The sequence below is a fragment of the Megascapheus bottae genome, chromosome 1 (assembly GCF_031878675.1).
Source record: "Megascapheus bottae isolate mThoBot1 chromosome 1, mThoBot2.hap1, whole genome shotgun sequence".
Lineage (NCBI taxonomy): Eukaryota > Metazoa > Chordata > Mammalia > Rodentia > Geomyidae > Megascapheus > Megascapheus bottae.
Window position 1 is genome coordinate 20,187,318 of NC_143509.1, and position 23,180 is coordinate 20,210,497.

Here is a 23,180-nt window from a genome sequence, read left to right on the forward strand (position 1 = left end):
CCAGGTCCATTAATTTTTTTGCAAATGAAGTAATACAATTCTTTCTAATGAATAAGATCAGTACATCTATCTATCCATCCACCCATATATTGGCAATGGTGAATAGTGCTGCACTGAACAGGTTTTACTCTTTTCTTGTTTATAATATATGAGTAAATGCCCAGGAGTGAAATTTCTGTATCACAGGATAGTTAATGTTTCCTTTTTGATGAATCTCTAAATTGCTTTCCAGAGTGGGTGCACAAATTTACATTCCCATGAATAGTATGTTAGGGATCCTTTTTCCCCACAGAGACATCGGCATCTGTTGTCATTTCTTTTCTTAATGATGAGGAAAATCAGTGTTTTGATTTGCATTTTCTTTGTGGCCAAAGAGGTTGAGCATTTCTTCTTGTGTTTATTGGTTCTTTTCATTTCTTCTGAGAAAAAAAAATCTCTACTCCACAGTCTTCTCAGGATTTACTTTCACAGTCTTAGTTAAGGATTTAAGTAATTTTTGAATCTAAACCTAAGGAAAGGATCATGTGAAACCTTGGGAAAATTATAATTAATAACTCACAAATACAACTCACCACTACTCTCCAAAAGCAAATTTCTGCACTCATTGATTTAAATCCATAATAACATGACAAATTTTACTCAAAGAAATGCCTGAAGATTATATATACATATATAATTACACATGTATATGTGTGCATGCATATATATCTGAAAAAACCCTAATCAGACAAAGAGAAATGAGAATAGTCAACATTACAAATTTAATTTTTTAAAAAGAAGTTATATGTGAATGAGTCCTAAAATTGGATTTTTAAAAAATTATTTACCTCTGGTCCACCTATATATGTTAATGCTACCATCAGCTTTCTGGAGTCTTTCCCAGATGTCTGCTGCTTGAACCACAAGGTTGTTTGTGTGTCCCAATTAGCTGCTGTCTAGGGACCATTAGGTCATGTGAATAAGTCAAATTCAGTTTACAACTCATTTATGCTTCCCTAATGCTTAAGCTGCCTATTTTAGGACAGCAATTAGAAAAGCTAGCAAATACAAACTTAGAAGATGTCAAGTAGAATTGCTTATTTCAGCCCTTTCCTCATTAGCCCCTGAACTATATTTATCTTTAAAATGTCCATGTCCATATTCCATTAAGTCAATATTTAAATAGCACCTGTTATTGAGGAAAACAGATGCCTCTATTTCTGCTTCTTTGTGGACAATATTAAAATTGGCCACCACTTTTTTTTAATTCTTAATTTCTAATTTATTAAAATATTTATTTACATAAAAGAATTATATAGTGGGTTTCTTTTTGAGACAGAACATGTATATATTATACTTTAACAAAAATCAAGATCCATGAGTAACTAATTTACTGTTTCTGAGCCATTCTCCATCCTCATCCAACTTTTTAAGTGTTTTGATGGGTGACATTTACTGTTTTCATATATGGACTTGTATACTGTCTACCACATCACAAATTCCTCCCTACCCAAATGCAGACTTCTCTCAATCAATCCCCTTTTAATATCCTGACAAATCATGTCTTAAGCTTCATATTACGTATGAGAAAGAAAGTATAAAAACGATTTTTCTGTTTTTTTTTTTTTTGCCAGTTCTGGGGCTTGAACTCAGAGCCTCAGTACAGAGCCTCAGTACTGTCCTTGGGCTTTTTCAAGGCTAGCACTCTACCACTTGAGCCACAGAGCCACTTGCAGCTTTTTTCTATGTACGTGCTACTGAGGAATAGAATCCGGGTCTTCGTGCTTGATAAGCAAGCACTCTACCACTAGGCCAAGCTCCAAGCCCAGAAAGTATATAAAAAAAAATTAAATGCATTTTATTAGACTTCAACTTTACGTTAGATTATCTTATTATCTGTTGCATACTTACATCATGCAATACAAATTGCTTCTGAATGTATAGGATGATCAAACACTCTTCCTTCTCTTTTTGACCATGTGAATATTTGGGGCCTAAATCTTATCTCAATATACTTGAGAATGTACATATTACTTAAATGTAATTTGATATCTTCATTTCCTATTTCAATCTATTTTAATTTTAAGTAATTGAACAAGGAAGCTGCCATTCAACAGAACAATTTATGAATATAGTTTCTCTTGATCAGTGCTGTCCCTTTCAGTATTCATATCTACTCTTACCATCTTTCTTACCATCTTAGCCCTTGCCTGTTTTCCATTTTGTAATTTTTTGCATATTTCCAAGTTTTCATATATCCATGAATTTTAATTTAATACATAATATTTGATTAATCAAAGTTATATACATATATATGTTAACTTATTCCACAATAATTTATTCAATATGAATACACATGATATTTAAAATAAACTCCATGAAAAGTGCAAATAGTATACTAGTATGATTCTTTAAAAAGACTAAGTCAAAGCCCACCAAAATAAGTACCAGAAAATGGGGGGAGCCAAGGGGAAAGGAGTAGGAGATGAAGGGGGATGACCAAAGAATCAGGCAAGAATTCATTTGCATTGACATCAGAATTGAGAAAAGTAAGAGAACAGGTATACTGAAGGAAGAGTGTTGATGTTGAAATGATGATACAGATCAAGATACAATATATACATAAACTTCTCTGTTATATGGCAAAAAATTAAATATACACCTAAAATTAAGAAAAGTGAGGAGAAGGGTGGGCTGGGAGGGCCAGTGAGAATGTTGAAAGGGGGGCAGTAATCAGGAGTCACTGTATACATAGACTGCTTTGCTGAATGCACCTCCTTTGTATAACTACTCAAAGATAATAAAAATTATCAAAAAAAGGAAAAGAAGAACTGACATTTTCCAAAAAGAATATACTCATCATCTGATGTATAAAATGGTAAAACCTCTGTACAATACCTGCATAATAACAATTACATTATATTTTAAAATAATAAATAAATTTAGTACCAAATACATGTTACTTATCTTTCTGTGTCACAGAGTAAATTTCTGATAACGAGAGATTGAGATAACTGAAGAATAAGATTGTTTAGAGGTTGCACTTGATGATTTCATACATATAGAAAAGCAAATTAAGCCCATTTTTATGTACATTTTACTCCTCGATGAAATTATCAAAGAAAAACTCCTTTATTTGACTCAGAAAGACTTTTGGTATTTTGTACTAGGAACATTGAGTCTAGAAATATAAAGAAATCTTATTACATATCTTAAGCCGGAAAAAATAAAACACTAAACTAATTAGTAAGATTCTAAAGATTTTCAGGGACCTAAGTCAGACTACCTCTATCAATGCTATTTATTTAGTTAAAGCACATCTTACATGAGGGTACTTCCTGTTATTAACCAATTTCATCCATGCAAATATGTGATTATTCATTTAATATATAGTGCTAAAATAAAGTTAAATACCCATCTACACATAAATATTATAGATAAAATAAAAATAATATCTATGCATACATATCTAGATGTCATTATATATTAAATATTAGTATATATCTATACACATATATTGCCCATACATATAAATAGATATTAATGTTTAATTTTTAAACGATCATATTTAACATTTTATTTAATACCATTAATGATATTATTAATACTTATCATAGCTATTTAATATCTATGTATATATAGATATTTAGATCTGCAGATAGTTATATAGATACATTTCTATATATATGTAGATATGAATCTCTATATATTGATATACAGATATAGAGATCTCTATATCTATGTTTCAGTATCTATACCTATCTATTTGTATCTATATCTATATATCTACCTGACTATATATCCATCTATTTGTTTCATTTAATATTTATTTTCTCATGCAAACAAATGAAAACACTTGATATATTTTTCTGCCCATACACAGTCAGGATGAAGAAAGATAGGACTTTGAATTCCTGTCTTGTCTACACAAATCTAAACAATAAATTTCTACTCAACAATCATGAATCTAACATGTTGCTTTTAAACCTTAGAGCTTTCCTAGGGAATCCAAATAAACAATTTGCCTACCATATCCCGTAAGCTTTTAACAATAATGAAATAACTGTTTTATTAATATGAGATGAACCAAAGAGCAAAAAAGAGAAGAGAAATAACATAATACATTAAGAACAACAACCACACAAGATAAAGCACTTGTTTCCACATCCTAGAGTTCCTTTTATTCAGTCTCATCTTATATGACCTTATGTACCTAGGTTTTGTGCCATTGCAATTCTCTGCTGGGAGAGTCCCTATTATTACAGTCTGGCTTATTTCACCTAATTTGATTTTTCTATTGTAGAGGGTAGTTAAGAAGTATATTATAAGAGGAATTCATAACTTACATATGTGTCCCTTATAAAAATTTCCCCAACAAAATATTTGCCACATGAACAGAAATATTTAGACCACTGTAATTCAAACTGAAATATATGCCATAGTGGAAAACATTGTATTACAAATATTATATTAACAATTTGTAATCTCATTTTATAAATATAAAAGTTACTTTTAAATCAAGTTAATAGTAAAATCAAATTTCCAAAGATCACCACTGAGAATTTTTTATTTCCATTATGGATAAAATTGTCACTATGTTCTTTTAAAGTGTGATTTACTATAGGATTTATTTTATTTCTAAAATTTCTATTGGCATCTATACATTTTTCTATAAGTTATTTTAATATAAGCAAGACTTTATTGTGTCCTGTATGACTTTTTAGTACAGTGTAAAGAACATAATTTTATTTTTGTACCTTATAAGCAAGATAGTCATGAGCTGTAAGTGATAAATTCTTCTTTGGAGAGAAATTTGCTTATTGCAATTTAACAAGTTCATTTTATTTAACTGCTGTAAATTACCTTTTAGATCAAAAGAAACACACACATAGAGGTTTTTGTGATTTACTTTAGCACAACAAACCACAAAATAGTTTTCGTAAGTCCTTCATTCAACAACTGAGGCATTTCCATTTATCTTGTCAGGAGGCCAAGAAGCCTTGCAAGGTCTATACTTCCATGAGGAATAGAGAAAACCAACTGTACACATGCATATACATGGCAAAAAGGAATATATTTAAAAGCTTATACAGGATAGAAAAAAATAGCTCCTTATAACAAATAAAATATTAAATATCTAACACAAAACCAACTTTCAAAGGAATGAAACAACTAAAGCAAATAATGTATTATTAAATATTAATTCACTAGGCAATTAATAAATAATTGTTAACAAACTACATGAATGTATGTGTGTGTGTGTGTGTGTGTATTTCTGTAAGGGAGTCAAAATCAATTTTTCACAGGTATTTTCCTATCCCTTATTGGTTTCAGAAATAAAGAAAAATGTGAGTATCCTATCCTGGAATGACTTTATTTGAAGTTTCAAATATTTATCTGTTTTGAAGCAGGTGTATTGGATTACTTGCTACTCTGAAACTCAACAAAGTTTTCAAATGATTGGTCAAAGTCTATTTTTTTTCAAAATTTTATTTATGGCCCTGTGTCATATATTAGAAAGTAGATGTTCAATGAAATCATGTTACTCTTGACATTCAAAAATTAAGCCCACTTTCTTCACAAGCAGCTGAATTCATCCAGAATCACATAGTTTTAGTTATAATACCAGTTGCTAATGATCTAGTCAAATAGTTTTTGTTAAAATAGAAAGTTTGTGGCCAGGGATATGGAAATAAGAGCTTTATGTTGTGTGATCGTTGTTCTTAATATACTATGTTATTTCTCTTCTCTTTTTTTGCCCTTTGGTTAATCTCATATTGTTACTCTATTATGACTTTGTTCCTTGGTATATTGTATATATATTTATTTGCTTATTTGAAATAGGAAAGTGAAGGGGGGAAAACGAGATGATTGGGATGGATTGGGGGAAGGGAAAGGAGGAAAAAAACATGAGAAGGGGTATCAATGTGTGAGAAGTAGTGCACCTAATACCTGATGAATGTAACTGTGACCCCTCTATATATTAGCCAGACAATAAAACATAAATAAATAATTTTAAAAAGGCTCATGAGTTTATAGAAAACCCCTTAGCTACCATCTTATAAACAAAATCTGCTTTCTGATTTTACTTGATGCATTATTTCTAATGGTGAAGCAAATACTCAGTCAAGAAACTCTCACAGTCTTAGTGAAGACGTAACTAAGACTCCCTTTAGTGGTGTGCTCCACCTGTTCCTTTCTATAGAAAAATGACACAATAATTTCTTCTGGTCTGATCATTTTTCCCAAGTTTTGCATCCAAACATTTAAATCACATCCAGAATTTCTTTCTCTACACCACAACTCCATGCTATAAATAAACTGGAGTAAAGGGTCAGGAGACTCTTAAGGCTAAGAAAAAAAGAAAACTGAGCCATAGAAAAACCTTGTATTCCAAGGATGGTTCTGCCACCTTAACAGGGATTGCACACCCGACTTGTAGCGCAGATATGACCTTCCATACCATGCACAAGCCATGGCTACTCCTACGCTAGTAAATCACTTGTGTCATGAATAGTCCCCTGGGATATTGTGGGTATTAAAAGAGCATATGACAGTTCATGTTGTTTAATACTTCCCCTTCTCAGTCATGTCTGATCAGGGCCTTTATTACCTCTTTTCTTCTTGTGTGACAGCTTAGTCAATTTGTTTCTCTATTTACTCACTTTACTTTTTGAAAACTGCCCATGGGATTCACCTACACAAACATACACATTCATCCTTGATTCTCTTAAAGGGACATTTATGTCCCTTTCAATTTCTCTATTGAAATTGAAATGTGTCCCTATATTCTCTCACCAGCATCTGGCTTAGCTCAGCGTCCACACTCACCCTCTCAGAGATGCCACCCCAGAGTTTAAGAAAGTAAACAAGACCCCATCCTTAAATAACGAGTTTTTAAAGTTTACTTTCAAATGTTACTGACAGCCACAGTTAATTTTTATTGAGGTGGCATTTTATCAAAATCTTTAGTAAAAACAACACTGAGCATATTCAACAAAGTATCTACTAGCACAAACCATGTATGAATCTATAATATATCATCAAGATAAAAATCACTGAAACAATCTGAAACATTTCTCTAGGAAAAATAACAACTTGTAGATCACTTTTGATGGGATAACTATGATCCCACTGTTTTCCATAGCATTCCAACTTGAGAACAAAAAAGAAATTAGGAAACAAATATGAGTAGTTGTGAAGAGAACAACTCATTAATTATCATTTTTGGCCCTTCATCTTTCCAGTAGAATACAGTTGATCATAATTCTCTCCTCCCATTTTCTTGAGAAATGAATTTACAGTTCAGGATATACTATGTTTCATACAAGAGGGATTTTGTTGAAATAATATTTTAACATGAAATAGGTAGATGTGAGCATGGTAATTTTTTTTATTTTAGTTCGATAAATGCTGTCAGGACAGAAAGGCAAGAGGATGGGAAGTTTGACTTTAGTCTAAGCCCCATGGCAAGAACTTCTGTAAAAAGAGAAAGGAAACATGGAGAAGTATATAAGAAATAAATATCATAACATTCTTAAGTAAATGGTTTTGCTTATACAACACAACTGTGATCTGCCATGGGTCTCAGAAATTATTTTTGCTATGCTATAGTAGAACATAATTAAAGGACAGGATATTCCCCTGAAAATCAGATGCATTGTTTCAAAAGTACTTTGCATGGAGCTGGGAAAAACAGTGGTGGCTGCCTCTACTTTTGTGTGTATTTCTGGACATGCCTAGTGCTATGCAAAGATGGAATACCCATTAAGCTTGAGGAAGTCTTACACGTTGTTTTCTGTGTCGTACCTCTGAAGAAATGTTGGATCAGAGCCTGGATCGTGAAAAGCACAAAAGTAAAAAGACAAAATATAGTGCTTGGCGGCTGTGTGGTGACAGAGCAGTTGGTTGATAAAAAGCTCATCCCTTGGTATTGTGGCAGAAGCAGCAGTTGGGAGAGTAAAGTGCACTCTTCCTGTGGAGTTCAAATTAAATTCAGATTTGTTTTAGCAGTGCCTTAATAGAAGTTCCCTGACTGGGATGCATTGGCTGAGCTGAAATCTCTCCATGCTTTGGCTATGCCGAAACCTATTTAGTCATTTTGTACATCCAATAAAATGGTATTAGTGATAACCAACTGCTTCATATATTAAATGCACACTTGTAAAGTGTGACATTGTGCTATGATTCTTAGAAGTTTTAACAAAAGCCAGGTGCAGTGTCTCAGGTCGGTAATCTCAGCGTTTGGTAAGAGGAGCAAAAATTCCAGGCTTATCTAGTATATATAGCAAGACCTTGTCTCCAAAAAGAAGTTAGATACTATTGTTAGATTATGCTTAATATCCCAGTAGAAAGTTTTGAAATGTATATATTTTAGTCATTTTAGGGAAGAAGAATGAAAATTAGAATTTAAGAAACCTATTTCTGTTTTATTTTAATTTAATTATCTTCCACTGATTATATATGTTTAGTTTGCTTATTTGATGGGAACTGAGAGCCTTTAGCTCATTGGGATAAAACTGAACTAGACTGCTTCCAATATATACATGTGTTCTTGAAATGAAATTTTGAGAAGTGCTTTCATGAAGCTGTAAGTGAGGCTGAGCTGGGCACCTGCTTCACTTAGGACATTTGGAATAACTTGATGTAGCCTTGTAGAAGTAAGTATGCAAGCCAATACTGAATGCAGCAATATGTAGACTAATTTAGTGTGTGTTTGGGAAATCATCAGCCAGGTGAACAATAAATGCACAAGTTATCATGAAACAAAGAAGCAGGCAGATTCAGGCTTCCACAAAACACAACTTACTGGGGGACTGAAGGCCAAAGCATGCCTTAGGAGACAGCAGAAATGACTGATCTCCACACCCTAAGGCAGGAAAATAATTTAAATGCTACCACACAAACAGCTGCTCTTGCAAAGGGAATCTGAATTTCTTTCTGAAACTATTTAAAGGTCGATATTACTTAACAAAGAATAAAGAGACAGATGTGGTAGAAATGCCTGTGATTCAAGCTACTTAATGAGTTACAGGTTTACAGTTACAGGTCATTGTCAGCCAAAAGGTTGATAAGCTCTGTATCAGTAAATGGCCTTGTCATGGCAGTAAAGAAGTAAAAAGGTCTGGAGGCATGGAGACATGCATAAGATTTTAGAGTGTCTTCCTAACAAGCACAAGGTCTTGAGTTTAAACTTCATCACTGTAAAAGAAAGAAGGAGGGAAGGAGGGAGAGACACGGGGAGGGGGGAAGGAGGGGAGGGAAAGGAAGGAAAAATACAAAGATAAAGGAAAGGAAAAAAAAGGAAGTGAAAAAGGTGGAGGAGGGGAAGATTGGAAAGAGGATGAGAAGGGATGGGAAGGGAAAGAAGGCTTAGGCTGGAACAATATGGTTGGCTGACTTTCTTAATAACTTCTTTCTATAGGACTTGGGATGACTGCCAGGATAACCTGGCAGAGAAAACGGTAGTTATGACCAAGACTTCTCTAGTCATGTCATCCCTACAGTGACTCATGAAATATTAAACGGAAATCTGCCCTATTTTTACTTACAAACAAATGTATGTTTATATATTTCACTTATATTTTGTCGGGAGTTTAGTGATTAATTGACAGCTGTGGCAAAAAGTAATGAAAAATTTTAAAATATAATCAAAATTTGAAGAATAAATTACACATAATTACACATAATTTTAATCTGGTTAACATTACTATTTCAAAAACAGTAGCTTATATTTATTCACTCGCTGATTTTAAATTGTTAGAAGTAACAATTTTCACTCTTTAGTTTCACAGGAGAGACTAAGGTATTAGAGCCATCCTTTCTGAAATATTTTAAAATTCTTATTTAAGTAATGTTATGTTCTTTTAAAATTGCTTTCAGGTACCATAAAACAAAACAAAAGAAAACACTAGCACATCCATGTTTCATGCCGCACTATTCACAATGGCTAAGTTGTGGGAAGAGCCTGTATATTCTCTATCTGACCTTGTTACCTGGTATATTGAATATATATTTATTTGTTTATTTAAATCAGAGAAAGGAAGGGGTAAAACAAGATGATTTGGCAAAGGAAAAGGGTGAACCAGTGTAACAGTGATATTCACAAGAGGATATGTTGGAAATGAGCTTTACAACGTGGGGGTGAGAAGAAGGGAAAGTGAGAGGAAAACATGGGGAGGAGTAACGATATTCAAGGTAGTACTACACACTACCTTACGAATGTAACTGTAACCCCTCTACACATCACCCTGACAAAAAATTAAAATTGTATTTTTACCTCCAAATGCTTGTCCTCTTCGATTTAATCTTTATTTCTAGCGATTTAGCATCCAACATACCTAAATAATTGCAAAATGTGGCTTTAGAGACAAGACAACTGAATTTGAATGCAGCCCACTCACTTAGCCTCTTCTCTAAAATAAGGCAAAACTTGAGGCCATATCATACAGTCACACATTCTTTGAAAATCCTCTGATGAGGAGGAAAAGACTATTTACCATTGTCTTGAATGAATGGATAAAAAATGTGGAACTTATACACAGCGGAATTTCACACAGCCATTAGAAAGAATAATATTATGTCATTTGAGGGAAATAGATGAACCTAAATACAAACAAACAAACGAACAAACAAAAACCTTGGTAAGTGAGGAAAGCCAAGCTCAGAAAGACAAACAGCAGGATTTTTATTTTGTCATGAGGCGGGTGCTGAATCAAAAATACACTGGGACTCATTTGTCACAATCAGTAGAAACCTTGGGCTCTCCTAGCAAAGATTTCTAATAGACCAAAACCTAGATACTTAAGGCCATGTAGAATGACACTAATTGAAAGAACATCCAGGATATAGAAACAAAAGCCATATAATGAATGATTGTTGTTTCTAATATACTATATTATCTCTCATCTCTTTTGCTGTCCCTTGCTTATCTCATATTGTTACAATATTTCACCTGGTTATCTGACATATTGTATATATGCATTTTTGGTTATTTGAAGTTGGATAGGGAAGGGGGGAAAACAAGATGAGGGCCATGGTTGAGGGGAGGGAAATGGGGACCAAGACATGAGAAAGGGTATCAATGTGTGTGAAGTAATGCACCTTCTATCTGGTGAATATGATGTAACCCTTCTATTAATTCCAATAAAAAATATATGAGGAAGAAAAAAAATAAAATAAAATACACTGGGACATAATAAATTATACACAGGACACTAGGTTTCACACATAGTGATACCTAAGCAGAATACTCTTGCAAAAGAAACATAAAGGGCCAATGCCTAGGTGTGTCTGATCAAGTAAAATAATATTTATCCAAATTAACTCTGGGAAATAGAAATAAGAGTGTTTTCTTTTGGGCTGTTTTGGTTTTCTATTCTTTTTCTCTTTTCATTTATCTATATGTCTTCAGGAATGTAATGGGGCCACAGAAATGAAGGGACAAAAGGTAAATAAATATTGCAATAGTACTCATTGTACCCTATGTTGAAAATTAACTATACAACTTGTGGGTGGGATGGGATGGTAAAATTGGGAGAGGGCAAGGGAAAGAGTGACTCATGTAACTGAAATTCCTCTGTGTTGAGTATTTTTTAATAAAACTCATAAAATATGACCATTCAGTGAAGCAATTAACAAATTCAATGGCTCTTGATGTCACCTCTTTCATCATTCTCTTCCATCCCTCAAAATACATTAATATTCACAATCAGATCTGTCCCTACTGATATAGATAGGTCTATGTATCATTTTTGAGCTTGTAAAAAAAGAAAATAATAAATACCTGTGATAATATATGAGAAATAAATAATGTAATATAAGACTATCAGCATCATCCATAATAATTTTATTATAATTGTTATGGGGTCAGGAGGAGGGGATTCCACATCCCTCCAGGTGGGGATACCACGTCCCACCAGAGTCTACCACACAGAGACAGTCTTACATAAAAAGGTGAATTTATTGGGGAAATAGATGGTGAACTGACTGGCCAGGGACACAGTGCAGACTCGGGAGCTGACACTGTGACCCCAAGTGACTCTCACACTGGGTTTTTTTTTTTTTAAATATATGTTTTATTTTATTTATTTATTTATTTATTTATTTATTTTTGCCAGTCCTTGGCTTAAGCTCAGGGCCTGAGCACTGTCCTTGGACATTCTCAAGGCTAGAGCTCTACCACTTGAGCCTCAGCACCACTTCTGGATTTTTTCTATGTATGTGGTTCCGAGGAATCGAACCCAGGTCTTCATGCATGCTAGGCAAGCACTTTAACCACTAGGCCAAACTCCCGGCCCCTCACACTGGGTTTTTAAGGGCAAAACCCATACGGTCGAACCTGGCCACACACAGGTGGCCAATGGGATAGTTACATACACAGAGGGACCATGGTCAGCTCTGATCACACGCAGGTAGCCAATAGGGTTACAGCCTAGTGTTTGAATTTACCTGTCACCTTAGTTGGAGTTGGCGAATTCGCCATCTCCACACAAAGCAGGCCCACCCCCACCCAAGAGATTATCCCTCCTTATGAGGGGTGGGGAGAAGGTCAAGGTTGCTCCTCCCTAGAAGGGCAAGGGTGGCTGGGCTGTACCATTGCTGACCTTCCACAATGGAGTGGGGAACTCTTAGGCATTCAGGATGGTGCTAGTCCCTGCTCCCCTTAACAATAATCAAAAAAAAGAAAAGCATTATTTTACTCATATCATTATAAAAAACTCCTTGTTTAATCTCTCCTTGATGAAAAGATAATACTCATTTAGGATATTGTATTTGTGTATGTACATATGCATGTATGCATATATGTATATATCTATCAATAATTTATCTACAGATTCTTAGAGTCCTAAGGTTTAATGAAGGAAAGTTTTTTTGAGGAGAAAAAGCTCCTTTATTGGAGGAAGCATAAATAATGTTAATAGACCGGTACCTAAGAAAATAATTCCTAGCCTTTGGTCACAAACCGCCCCCCCCCAAAAAAAAACAAGCATGGAAGCAGGGAACTCACAGAAAGCCCAGAGAAAGTAGGAAGGAGACTCAAAGTAGATGTTAAGAAATTCTTTCTTCTGGCCTCTTACAATCATTTGTTTAATTCTCCTGATGCCCAGTGTCAGAAATGGGTTTGAAATTTGAAAGACAGAATTGCATCCCGATTTCAATCAACATTATTTAATTGCATTTGTTTCTCTTTAGAGGTAGCACAACTTCCCAGCATTTGGCTGAAGTGAAAAAGACTCTTTCAGAGAATAAAGCTAATCATTTTGAAAGTAGTCAACTAAGAACAGAAAGCCTCACTCTAGCAGGGTAGAGCAGTGAGTTAGGAGGAAGAACATGAATTCATGTAATGTATTTATAAATTCTGCAGATCAAGGCCTGGACAGATTTGATAAGCTGGTACTCTGGTTACTACACAGACTAAAGCAGTGAGAATTACTAAATTACTTCCAAATTTATAACCAATTATACAATCTTTGCAACGAATCTTTCATTTGCAGAATCTGAGGAATTTGTCATAGATGCACAATCAAATTTATCTTAAAAGTTATGTTTGGTAGGTTTCATGGACTCTCAAGAGCTAATTTTTGATAAAAAATAATAAGCACTGTATTATTTATCTCTGCTTCAGTGTATACAACTATAGTACTGTATTTAAAAATAGAAACCTTTTTCCACAATTAACAATATCAGATCAAAATTTAAGATTTTTTGTCTACGTTTTTGCTAAATTCTCTGAGAACAAGTTCATTGTCTCTTTCTGCTTCTGTTAGCCTCTGGCATTTCCTGGCAAGTAGCACTGTCTTAAGTATCTCTTAAGTTCCTGTGTACTGTGGAATGACTTCTGTTGTATGTGTTTCTAATTCCTACCATCTGCCTATTACTTCCAGAGATATTGTAGGAGATTCAAAGATGCATGAAATATAGGAAGATCTTCCCATCTCAGTGCTTTTAAAACAATCTCATCTGTGAAAATAATTTTGCCAAATAAGGTAAAATTACAAATTTTAGGAAAATAAAATATGGTATAATTTTGGGACAACCATTCAATCCACTGAAATGGCAAAGAGATTATAACACAGCAATCAATTAGGTTATATAAATACATGCATACATTTATTATATGTACTACCTATTTTATTATATAGCTATATAATATACCATATTTCTTTAATATATGACTTATTATATTATATTCATACAGAGCATTTATAAATGATATATTCAACATACACATTAAAGATAAGATATTGAACTCCATTTTGAATCAGTGTGAATAACACCCTACAGACTGAAGGAAGTGCTAAAGATAAATCCCTTAGGGGAATAGGTAGGCATATAGAAAATTAAGATTGTCTTAAAGACCCTAATATACTTTCTTTGTGCAAGAAAATGTTTGGGGGGTTTCAAATCTTTTAAGAATCCACACAACATTTGCTGTCAGAACAATTGAAAGCCAGGCCATGAAATCTCAAGAGAAACAGAAATTCAGTGAGTCAGTGAGATGACTAGATATTTGATCTTTGAAGATATACTAAGAGTTTTGGGGTCTTCAGAGGTTTCATAATAATAAATCCCACTTATCTCACTGAGAGAAACATAAATCCATCTTGTCTCCTTGAGAGAAACGTAAAACAGCTATGGCGACCTCAGCAACCTAACTCTAAGGCTGGAAAGACATGAGGCAGACAGATTGGAGTAGAATTAGAAAATAAAAAACAAAGAAAAGAACAAAAGTGAGAAGCATCAGAGATGTCAAGGCAGTAGAAAGGATTCTGTAAAGGCCTGAATGAGACAGAGGTTCATAACCGATGATAATCCTTCTTTATCCTTGCTACTTCAAAGATATAGGGAGTTGAGAAATAAATCATTTGCAGAAAGATAGGACAGGAAGTAAGGAACACCCTATTTAGTTTACCACCAGTTTTAAGTTTTACTCTTTGAAATGTGAGTGAAAACTAACAAGTAATACTAAATTTGATCCAAATTATGTAATTTTCCATTTTCCCCTAGTCTGACATGGGCATCCATTCCACTTGCATTCCACCCACATTTTTGAATCAGGAGGTAGGTGTACAGATGATAGATTGGTTTTTCACTTTAGAAAATTCATTAATTTCCAGACAAACTCATTGTACATCTGCTCAGATGTACCGAGCTCTTTCTAACACTGGCCTGAAAATATATCTCTGTTTTCTTTCACCCACTTGATGTTAGAGAAACTTTAAAATGACAGAAAATATTTCATATTCTAAAGATTCTCAGATTTTTATCAAATCTTCGAGGTTATTCAAGGGTATGTTTGGGTGTAAGTCATTGCAATTTACGTGGGTGTATCTAAGAAGTAACTTTATAAATTCTTTCCTTTCTGAAGTGTTCTGGTAATTCTCCCCAAAGTAAGGTTATACTTTTTGTCAAGTGCACAGTGAATATTGATTCATATTTCCCCATTGGTATTCTTTAAGTAAACTATAGTGACAGCCAACCAATTTCTCTTTTACTTTGCTTTGCTAGATTTAAATGGATTTCTATCCTGTTTGTAAAATTGTATTTTCATATTTATTTAATGTAGTTCACTGAAGAAGTTTCAGGACATTGCCATGAATGCATGTAAAGTATCTTGATCATGTTTTTGCTTATTTTTTTTCATGATGCTTGAACGTAGGGCCTAGATATCCCTGAGTTTTTTTTACGTATTTATTTATATTTATATTTATTTATTTATTTATTTTTTGCTCAATGCTAGTGCTCTATCGTGGCTAGAACCACAGTGCCACTTCTTATTTGATCATATTTACTGCTCTATTACTATTTCACAGAGACCTCTTTCTCTCCCCCTTGTTCTTACTAATCCTCTATTGTCCTTCATATGGAGTTCTTTTGCTTTAGAATTAAACATGCTTACCTTAACAACATTCATTTTCCATCAGTTTAGCCAGTTTATTTTTATTCTTGCATCTGTCATAATATTTCTGAGATCAATGATAAACTCCAGGGAAAGTGGATAATTCACGGGTACACTGTTGAAAATTAAACAAGCATTCTTTACACTCATTTTAACATCTTTAGTGTGTGACCTTACAACCTTGAGAAACTTGTTTTATGAGCTAAAATAGTAATGATTACATAAGCCAACTCACAACAGGTTTTAATAGGATCAGAGCAATAACAGAAAAAACTCCATTATTTTCATATTTTGAAATACATTTAGCTACGGAACATAAAGCCTCATTTAGTAAGCCTGGTTTAGTAAATAAAAACATAATGTATGCTTTTGTAAATTAAGTATAATAAATATGGTGAATAGGAGTATGCTGACATTTTGACATCTAGAAAAATAAATATAAAAATTAAGCATGAAAGACTAAGTAAATATGTTGTTTATAATTGTTTTGGAAACACTTTAAAAATGCTCACTTTACAAAGAAACAAAATATCTTATTTATACAGATTTCTCTGTTTTATCAAACCTTAAAGTTTATTCAAAATTATACTTTTTGAATCATTGCAGTATGTAAGTGTACTAACATTGTAATTCCTTCCTTTCTGAAGTGAAATATTTTCAATTTATGCCTATATTTCTATTATGCCTACTTTAGCTGTGGGTACATAAAGCAAAGGTATTTGAATAAACAACATTGTATTCATAGAGTTGGAGCTTTGGGTAACAATACTGAAATATTGCTGGTTAAACTTTTCATGACAAATCAAAATTTTACTACTACAAAATGTGGCTTTACTAACAACATCCTGTTTTCCTCTTCAATTTCTACCTCTAAGGCCAGTGTATGTACACATTTTTCCATGGTGACTCTGGGGGACCATCTCCAGATAGAATGAGGTGGTGAAGTCTGGCTCAGCCCCTTGATAGGTTAATGATATCTTTTCATTATTAAATTAAATGCAAGGAGACACATCAGGAAATATACAGAGGGCTTAATATGCAATAAAAGAATGGAAAAATAAAAAAAACAGATAAAGTATAGGAAATGCGGGTTCAACAATTTACTATGAGTATACAGATTTGATAAAATTGACATGTAATAAACCAAGAAGTTATATCAGCCATGACCATGTAGATGGGAAGTTACAGTTCTACAAAATGCATGGAGTGAATTCTAAAGAAGCTCATGTTGTTATTGTATGTGACTTAGTTACCTGGTATATTGTATATATGTTATATAGGGATGGTAAGGTGGGGGAACAGGATGATTGGAAGGGGCTGGGGAAAGGAAACAGGAATAAAAAAGTGAAGAGGTATCAATGTGCGAGAAGTAATGCACCTACTACCTGATGAATATAACTGTAACCACTCTATACATTATCTTGATGATAAAACTTTAAAAAATAATGCAGAAAGCAGGTGATTTTAAAACTAAAGTTGAAAGTTTTTTTTTATTTTCAGCATAATTTATAGAGAGGTTACAGTTACATTCATCAGGTAGTAGATGCATGACTTCTCACACATTGATAACACTTCTCATGTTTTTGTCCCCATTTCCCTTCTCCCACCCCTCCCAATCATTTTGCTTTTCCCCCTTCCCTTTCCTATTTCAAATTAACAAATAAATGAATATACAATATGCCAGGAAACAAAGTCAGATACAATAATAATGTGAGATTAACCTTAAGGGCAATAAAAGAGAAAAGAAATTACTTAGTACATTAAGAACAACAATCACACAAAATAAACTACTTTAAAAATGAAACTTTTAAGCACTTCATTTTTACAGTAGATGGTGCAACCAGGAAAGTATAATACATAACATAAAATTTGAGCAAAGATTTTAGTTTTAATTTGCGATTTTTGTGTGTACAAGCACACTGACTAGAGAAGAACTAAGACAGAAGATACTTATCCACTACACTGCTCAAGGCCACATTACTCAATGATCTTTCCTTGCCTACTTCTAAAAGCAAAGTTGCATTTTCATTGTCTTTATGTAACTAAGCAAAAATACTAGAATTTTTACTGCCTAACAAGTACAAGGCGTTCCTTATGATCAAATCCTATGACAGCTAAAAATTACCCGAACAGAAGCTGCATTTTTAATTATGTCACATGAAGTTTTTCATGAAAAAAATCATCCTAATTACTTTTATACAAGAATAACCTCCCTGAATATATTTTTATTATCATTGAGTAGTTGCACAAATGGGATTATTATTCAACAAATCAGTTTATCAGTACAATGAATCTTGGCTGATGTCACCCCCTTTGCCATTCTCTGCCATTCCTTCTCTTCTGTGGGGCCTCCCAGCTGGTGGCATAGCACATGCAGTGATATGAACAGTCCTGAGCCAGAGAGCCCTGGCTGCTTCCCCCTAGAGCAGGAGCTCCCCAAAACTTCAAGGCAAGTGGGGCGTGTCTCAGGACACCATTGGCTAACAGTCGCATTCAGGAAAGACTCAACAACTGCTGCTGATATAAGGAGGTGGCTACTATTTGATTTGTATTTAAGCCAGCATTGTTTCTTAAAATAAAGTTAGATCAGCACCTGGAGTCTGGTCTCCGGAGTCTGTGTTCCCTGGATTATTCGTGGGCTCCGTTACCATTTTCCCTCCTCCTAGACATCCGAGAAGGACCCCAACACTCTTCAGTTGTCCTCTTTGATAAACTAGGCCTTGCATGTTGTAACTGCAGCTTCCCTGACCCTTTCTTCCTTGTCTGCTCTGGATCTTTTTCAGGCATAAGCCAGGAGGACAGGACAACAGAAACAGTGGCAAAGAGCTAATGGTGGCAAAGCTCTTGGCAGTTATGGATCTGGCTGCGATGCACCTGGGGACAGCAGAATTAATCATGAAAGAAGAGCTGCAGGGGTGCACAGACCCTATGTTTCCCAAACACAGGATGCTGGGAGGGTAGACAACAACTTACTCATGGAAGTAGCTGTCATGAGTCCATGGTTGGATCTAGAACCACTGATGGCAAAATTGGAGCTCTGCACCAAGAAATTTCATAACAAATACCACAGGTGCTGACAAATCAAGAAAATTCTGCCTACATTCTGTCCCTGCCCCCTATTTCTTTTCACTCCTGTGGTTGAGTGGATTGAGGTTTAGCATGCCAATGAAACCTGGCATTTAAGCTAATACAGTATAAATGAAGACATAGCTTGTTCTCTGAATGGATCTAACAGCCTTTTGGTGTCCATCAATCATGAAGTAGTGTAGGCTAAGATTGAATGACAAAAAAAATAGCAACAAATGTAGAGAGGGAAAGGAGGGGGTGGAGAAAGAAGGGGGAGAGGAGGTGAGGGGAGAGTTTTACTGTTCAAGAGGTATGGGGATGTATCTAGGAAACTGAAAAGTCAGGAAAGATATAAATATGGATAAATATTTCCAATTCCCCAAAAATGACTTTTACAAGGATAATGGCAGACACATAATATGCATGATATTGGAGATTAAATTTGTGGGCTGATACCTTAATGAAGTAACAATTAAGGTAAACAATTCTCTGAAATCAAATGTGAGGTTGCAGCATTTCAATGTTTCAATGCCTTCTCCTTTAGAAGGTTTTATTCTTATATATCCAGTAATACAAATTTTAAAGTTATTTTATATTAAAAAGTTCATATGACATAATGTAAAGAAATAGACTTCAGTTTAGGTTATTTTTAACTGTACTTTTGGTTGCTATGCAGGAACTCTACCACTTAAGCTACACTCTAGCTATTTTTATTTTAGATATATTTTAAATAAAATCCTACGTTTTACCTAACCATCCTGGACTAAGTTTCTGATAAATATTAAAGCAGCAAATTATAAGTGCATCCAGTAAAACATTTCTATAAATAATAATAAAATGCACTGTGAAAGACAGATGGTAAAGTTTGCTGAGGTCTGGTTTCTGAAAGGAGTGTAGAAAAATGGGGTGAATTAAATTAGTTAAACTAGAAGTAATTTGTGTGTTGAAGAGGATTCCTTGAATTCAGGGAAAGAAGAGGATTTTCCTGTGCAAAAAACACCTAAAGAAATGTGTATGCCAATGGCTTCTTGTACAGTGATTTATTTTAGTCTCAGTAAATAGAAGTCTGGTACACCAGACTATTACAGGTGGTATGATTTCATTTCACTGGTCAGGTTGCTTTATGGATTTGATTGATTCTTGATTTTCCTGTCAGTGTAAGGCAGGGGGCTAGTCAGAGTTTTAAATGTCTTTTTTAAAATGGCAACTTCAGAGAGATCAGTAGTAAGGAGGAGGATACTTAAGGTAGATATAAATAGAAAAATAAAAAAATAAAAGGATCCCACCCGTGATTGATCTGAAAATCAAAATTCCCAAAAAATTTGGACAAATTTATGAAGATAAACAACATTATCAAAACCCCAAACAGAAGCATTAATTATGACAAAATTAGTGCAAGCCAAAAATAAAGTTTAAACAAGCTCCTACAAAAGGCAAACCTAACACCTAAATAAAATAAAAGGAAGCAAACAAGTTTAAAAAAATCCCTATGTATTGGGCCAGGAGCGTAACCGAGTGGTAGAGTGCTTGCCTAGCATGCACAACGCCCTGGGTTCCATTCCTCATTACCACATACACAGAAAAAGCTGGAAATGGTGCTGTGGCTCAAGTGGTAGAGTGCTAGCCTTGAAAAAGCCCAAGAACAATTGTCAGGCCCTGAGTTCAAGCCTCGAGATGGGCCAAAAAGAAAAAAAAACCTCTCAGTATGTCTTGTGGAATTACAAAATCCTTAATAACAATAAAATATTTTAAAAATCCCATCATAGTATCTCACAGTGAAGTGAGAAATATAGATTTTTTAGCTATTTTTCAATAGAAATGAAGAAAAGCAGACAGGCACTAAAAAACAAATAGAATACCATCTGTATTATTCATGTGGTTGTGTATGTGTGTACGTATTTTTTGAGTTTTCAAGAATTATTCATTTTAATTCATTATATTTGTTCCTATGCCTAATTAAAATTCAGGTACTCACATTCCAGAAGGGTGAGTGGAACGGATTGATGATGTTAATTGGGTCTGACAATTCTGTTCTATTAAGACTGACAAAGTGAAAGCTGATTTTTCCAACTGAATGTTGCTTAAATGTATTAGTAGGCTAGAGGCTAACTTCCATTATTATGCAATTCTCTGCACATTTCTGAGTTATCAAATATAAATAACAATGACAACAAAATAATAATCATAGAACATACACTGTTAACATTATGACTTTTGGTAGTATTTTGTTGGAATATCTATAAAACTAAATCTTTGGTTCTAAAACAATGAGATTTAGGGAAATTTTAATGTTATTTGTTTCTATGAATATATATTTATAAAATCATATTAGTTTACAAATGTGTTGATATTTATGTGTAAATATATTTACTTATATATAAATAAAATATACAGAAGGTATCTGAGGAGGAAAGGAAATAAGTTTTGTTTAAAAAGTAAAAGTTTCTCTTCTACTATTGGTTGGGAGAATAAAGAGGAACAATTGCAAAGTAAATAGAAACTATATTTTCTCAGGGTCATTCTAAAACTTTAAATCATATGGCTATCTTTTCTATTTTTTGGGGGGGCAGGGATATTTTGTTCTTAGAGACTGAAAATTCTTTTTTTTGTTGTTTTTACTTTATACAAAATGAAACTGTGTTCAACAACTCTGTTTGGAATTCCATCATCAGGAATGTAATATCTTACTTTTTGCAGAGTTTTGACAGAGAAATTCCCTTGGCTGACAGAACAGATAGGATGTCAGATCAGGTTTTCTAAACACAGCTTTCATGTATTTTCCAAGCTTTGAGATGGCCCATGGTGGCTTAGAGGATAGTTTTTGCTCATTTTAATAGATGAACACAGCTGGCATTTATTGGAGGACCATTTGTCCTTGATTTTGAGGGCTAATTATAAAAAAAAATAATATCAAGTCTACTAATCAAAAAGATACTGTAAATAATAGGTGAGACAATGAAAATGTTAAAGATGAAAGACCTATTGCTCATTAAACAAGAGAATGTTTTAAATTTAAAATATCTCCAGGCCAGGAGTTTGGCCTAGTGATAGAGTGCTTGCCTAGCATGCACGAAGACCGGGGTTCAATTCCTCGCACCACATACATAGAAAAAAAAAAAGCTGTAAGTGGTGCTGTGGCTCAAGGGTAGAGCTCTAGCCTTGAGAAAAAGTCCAAGGACAGTGCTCAGGCCCTGAGTTCAAGTCCCACAACTGGCAAAAATATCTCCATATTGGTCCCAATCTAAGAATTTACTATAAGTCAACACCCATTTACAGTATTAAAAAGGCTCTTAGCCAACTTGGATATCCCAAGATACTTCATTAACATAATTAAGGCCATCCTTATCCTACAATAAGTAGTTGTATTTAAATTTAAGAGTCAGATGTAGATATTTTCCCAGGCTCACTCTATAAACCTAGATATTCAAGAGGTGGGAGCTAAGAAATCCAGGAAGCCATCCTGAGCAGACAAATCCAAGAGACGCTTCTCTCTAATAATCAGCAAACATACAAAATAGGCATATCTCTAGTAGTAGAGCACCTGCCTTGAATAATAAAGCTCAGCCCAGTATTGGAACAAACACACAAGGTTGAGATGGAGTCTTGTTCCTTTGGCCTATTATATATATATATATACATATACATATATGTATATATATAATCCCAGTAGTGAACTCTAATTAATTATATTAAATATAATTATGTTAAATATATGCACATTGACAAGGGAGAAAACCATGCAAATTCACAGAATGGAAGCTTTTAAAATGTTAGCCTAAGATGAGCAAATGAATAAGAGGCAAGTCCAGATCCTGAAAATTGATCACTTTTATACTAGTAATTGAAAGGACTTCATTAAAATAATAGTGTATGAGAAATACATCTTCCCCAAATTGGATAGCTATTTATAAATGCTTAAAATTTTTCTAAATATGTATGACACAAGATTGTATTATTGGTTCAATGAAATGCTTAAAGCAGCCAAATAAGTTTTCTTTTAGATGAATTTTAAGAAGCTGACTGTAAATTTCACACAAAAGTAAATGATCATGAGTAGATAAGTTATTTTTAGAATAAGATATTTCAATTCCTTTGTCAGATTCAAAGACTAGTTATGAGTTTTAGTAATTAAACCATGTGACATCAATACAAAAATTGTTATGTGAGTGAGGTGTCAGTAGCTCATACCTGTAATATAGCCATTCAAAAGGCTGAGTTCTGATCTTCAAAGCCA